This window comes from Octopus bimaculoides, chromosome 9 (assembly GCF_001194135.2).
Source record: "Octopus bimaculoides isolate UCB-OBI-ISO-001 chromosome 9, ASM119413v2, whole genome shotgun sequence".
NCBI lineage: Eukaryota > Metazoa > Mollusca > Cephalopoda > Octopoda > Octopodidae > Octopus > Octopus bimaculoides.
The window spans coordinates 27,306,073-27,311,442 of NC_068989.1; positions in this window are offsets into that span (position 1 = coordinate 27,306,073).

The following is a 5,370-nucleotide window of genomic DNA, read 5'->3' on the forward strand; positions in this document are numbered from 1 at the left end:
AGAACAGGGTGAATTGCTTTTTTCAAGACCAAGATCAGCGCTCTCATTGGTCGCTGGTAGTAGTAAACACATTTGACCTCTGCTGACCCAAAGTGTGCGAAGATGCTTTTGTTTTCTATTGCTGACCTCCTCACCATCTGCCGATTCCTCAAGTACAAGACACAAGTTGAAAATAAAGAACATTTAATAAAACCTTTTAATAATAAATGGTGGTGATGGTGATAATGATAATAATAATAATAATAATAATAATAATAATAATAATAATAATAATATGCTGCAGCTGCTAATACTACAACTACTACTATTCTGATAGCACAGGAATATGAGGCCCCACTACCACTACTACCACTACCACCACCCCTACTTATGTTGCTGTTGCTACCACTACTGCTGCTATTACACATAGATACAACAATAAAGCAGTAATTGACAACGGTGATACAAGACTGAAGAAGACTGTAACTAATATCTACCACCCTCTCGAAACCTCTGTTTAAAGAAAATAGCCTAGCTAGCAAAAGAAAAATAATATTGTAAAAAATCAGTTATCGTAGCTACAGAAATAAGGACGAAAGCAACGATCTTAGTTTTTATACGCTGAGCCTGTTCACCGCAGAAGATTACAAGTGAGCAATGGCCTCTCTGGAAAGTCGTTCTGCATGACAGAAAGAGTAGTTACACCTCTTTTAAATTACAACTAACATCGCCGAGGAAGGCCAGATCAAATAGTGTAATTTTCTATGCGGCTACCCATGTGTCCAGCGCTGGAAATTGGTGCCAGCCTTACCCTGAATAGGCCTGTGGAACCTCTGAATCTGTTAATATAACAATGACAAGTAGTAAAACAATAACAACACTAATATCTGTGATATCAGTGATGATAATAATAATAAAGAAAGGAAGCGTGTGGAATCTCCCCATGTCCTGATTAATGATACATCTAGTGATGGTGTCACAATAAAAACACTGGTAATTGCGCAACCTGATAATCGCTACCTCATGTGAGTGACAATGAAAAAACAAAAAATTGTGAATGACGGTGGTAAAAAAAATGAAGTAATTGATGATGACAGTGTTGCATACAGCAGGCTCATATATTCTGGTCCGGCTCCGGCCTGTCGATATCCAGAAAGGGATCACCACACACGGCATAGATGGAGCAAGCAAATTAATGCTGTGGTCATTGAGTGTTACTACCTGAGCAACCCTGTGGATGAAAATGGTGCTCAAATTAGGGGTTATCGACAACGTATGTATGATTATTGGAGAGAAAAGGGATTGTTTCAACTCATGGAACAGAGATTATGTGATCAAGCAAGAGGAATAAGAAAACATTGTTGGTTCACAGAAGTAGAACTCAAAGCTATCAAAAGACGAGTATTGGATAATAGCAGCAGAGATAACGATGAAAATACAGTTCTTACTAATAAAAGTAATCTCATAGCACAGGAAAGGAGCAGTGATAGCTTACTCGATGAGAGACATATAAATGATCTGAAAGAAGACAATAGAACTAATGGCGACATGACAGATGAACAAAATGCAATCTACGACAGAATAAAGGCAAGACTACAGGAGAACGATAGCGACATTATTTGCAACCTTAAAGAGGTTGATCGGTGGAAATTGAACCAAGAAAGGAAAAGTGTGAATGTAACAAACAACAACATAGAAACAAATAATTTGATCAAGGTAGCAAGTATTGTTGCAGCAGAAAACGTAGGTGTTGATGTCAAGGAAAAGAAATATAATGGGAGTGACAAAAGAAAAGATCCATGGTGGAAAAGAAGAATACAGGCAGGGTTAGATATGCTCTCGAAGGACATTTCTGTGTTAGACCGAAAAGAGAAAGGGGTGCTTAAAAGTGAACAAAAATACAGGGCACTGAAAAGAAGTATAATATTGATAGAAAAGGGCTGAAAGTGGTAATAGAGGAACTGAAACAGCGCCTCGTTGTCAACAAAGCAGTAATGGTAAGATACGACCAAATAATGAAGGTTTACCACCATAATAGGTAATTCAGAGTAGATCAAGAGAGTTTCTATAAAGAAATAAAAGGAGAGTGTAGAGATGAGAAGTTGATAGCAGATAATGAAAGTTTTGGGAATGACATCTGGAGCAAGGACAAGGCGCAAAAGACGGATGCTGTATGGTTGGAAGAACTGAAACAAACTGTAGTCTGTCCAAAACAGGCAGAACTAGTCATTTCAGTTAAGGAAATCAGCAAAAATAAATGAGCAACTGGAAGGCCCCAGGACAAGATGGAGTTCAAGGCTACTGGATCAAAAGATTTGGTGAATGTGAGGCACGAATAGCTGCGCAACTCAACACCTTATTAAATGCCAACCAAGTAACACTAGAGTGGTTGACATTGGGTAGGACAGTGTTGTGCTTGAAAAGCATCGAGAAACGCAATACAGTAGATAATTACCGGCCGATATCTTTTTGCCACTTATGTGGAAATTATTGACTGGAATACTAACAATGTACTAACATCTGGTAAAAAGGGAGTCCTGCCACATGAGCAGAAGAATTGCAAGCGTAACTGCAGAGGTACCAATGATAAACTCTTGATAGACAAAATTGTACTGCGAGAGGAGGAAAAGTAACTTAGCCATGTCATGGATCGGCTATCGTAAGGCGTACGATATGATCCTACATTTTTGGATTATGGAATGTATGAACCTATTTGGTATTGCATCGAATGTTGGGCGATTGCTTGGAAAAAGTATGGCGAATTGGAGGACGAACCTGATAGCATACGGAAGAAGTTTGGGTGCAGTAGAAATCAGGAGAGGCAACTTCTAATGGGACTGCCAGTCCCCACTGATCTTTGTACTGTGCTTGATACCACTAACATTGATTCTGAGGAAAGCAAAATCTGGGTATGTATTCAAAGCCGCCAAAAAAGGTCAACCGTTTGCTATTCATAGATGAAAACTTTATGGTAAAGATAAATCCCAAGTCAGTCACTTTGTTGATATGGTGTACACTTTCAGTGCTGATATCGGAATGGAGTTCGGACTGAGAAAGTGTGGTGTGTTAGTCTTGAAGAGGATAAATCAAATGTATGGACGAGCTAACGATACCGTCGGGGGAGGTTATGAACCAGATAGAAGAGACAGGCGATAAGTACTTGGGGATTTTGGAAATGGATAAATTCATGGGGAAAGAAATGACAGAAAATTTTAAGGTAGAGTACTTGCGCAGACTGAGACTGATCCTTAAGTCGAAATTAAACAGGCGGAATAAGATTGAAGCTATCAACAACTGAGCTGTTTCACTCCTTAGATATGGAGCAGGGGTAATCGCATGGAGAATAGACGAACTAAATATATTAAACAGAACGACAAGGACGTTGCTAACTAGATATGGGACACTCCACCCAAAAAGTGTCACAGACAGACAGTATGTACCAGGAAAAAGAGGGGGAATAGGACTTATTGGATGCGGACATAGCATTAGAGCAGAAGACATGAACATAGCATCGTATGTAAAAAAAGGCCACAGAACCGGTATTATTAGTAGAAGGTCAGGCTTGTGCAGGATGAAAGTTTGCAAAGATAAAGCACTGTACAAGCAATTGAAAACGAATGAAACAGAAAATAGGTGTGTAAAGAAAAGAATGCATGGACAATTCCATAGGGATGTTGGAGATAAGACAGAGAGAGAAGAAAATAGCTGTGGATGACTAAAAGTGATTTAAAACTGGAAACAGAGGTTCTAATCTGTGCTGCTCAAGAGCAAGCACTAAGAACAAAGTATATAAAATACAGAATATACAACATATCAGAAAGTGATAAATGTGGAATCTGTAGACAAAATGATGAAACTGTATGGCTTATTACCAGTCAATGTACGCCATTAGCCCAGAAGGAATATAAGAGACGCCACGACAATATAGCCAGGCTTGCCCATTGGACATTTTGCAACAAGTATGAACTTGACAGAGCAAAATATTGGCACGACCACAAACCAGATGGCATCATCATCGTAAATGATAATGCAAAGATCCTGTGGGATTGTATGATTCAGAGCCACCATGAGCTAGAGAATAAGAAGCCACACGTAGTCTTAATTGACAAAGAAAACAAACTAGTTAATAGATTTAGAAGACAATGTAGACGACAAGGAAGAAAGAAAAGTCGAGAGATATGACAAGTTATCTTGGGAAATTAAGCAGCTGTGGTCGATGAAAAAGGTAGTAGTAGTACCACCAATAATTGTTGGAGCCCTGGAAACAGTGAACAAAAATCTCGATAAGTACATGGAACAAATAGGAGATGCAATAAGGGTGGAGTACTTGCAGAAAACAGCACTGCTTGGAACCGCTCGAATACTCCGGAAGGTGCCCGAAAAATAAGAGGTGTTAGCTTAGTTCAGTGGTAATGAATAGCTGACACCTTAGTACACCTCCAGTGTTACCAGCTGTGCAAAAGTAATCACAATAATAATAATAATAATAATAATAATAATAATAATAATAATAATAATAATAATAATAATAATAATAATAACGATGATGATTATGATGATGATCATGATGATGATGATGATGATCATGATGATAATAAGTCATGAACAAGGTAGCACCAATAATCATCAAATATATAAAACATTCGATGAATAAATGGCAGACAGTGCTACAGCTCCAGGCATACCTGTTATGCCTGGAGCTGTAGCACTGTCTGACACATAAAAAACAAAGCCATCCCCATAAGAGGAGGAATATTCCAGGGAGACACGCTCTCTTCACTACTTTTCTGCGTCGAACTGATACGTTTATCTGATATGATAAGCAGAACTAGATGTGAATAAAACTGTTACGGCTACCTATTATATACGGATGATCTAAAGCTGTACGCTGCAAAAGATAAACAGCTGGAAACATTGCTACAGACATTACATGGATTTACCAAAGACAAAAACATGAAATGTGGCTTACAATAATGTGCCAAAGCAGCCTTGAAGAGAGGAAAACTAGCTTAGAGTAGCAATATCACACTAGATAATGCAAATGAAATAAGATAATTAGATCAAAGCCAGACATACAAATACTTAGGAACCAATAAGCTAGATACGATACAACAAGCACAAATGAAAGAAAAAAAATAAACAAAGAATACTATAGATGAGTTAGATTAATACTGAAAACAGATCTCAATGTGTAAAAAAAGATAATAGTTATCAGCACTCTAGCTGCTAGAGTGTTGATGACTATAAGTTACAGCTACAATATACTTAGCTGGACACTAAAATGAACTAATCAAAGTAGACAGGAAAAGAAGAAAAATAAGGACAGGATTTATGCTGCACCACCCAAAATATGACATAGAACGGTTATATATATATATATATATATATATA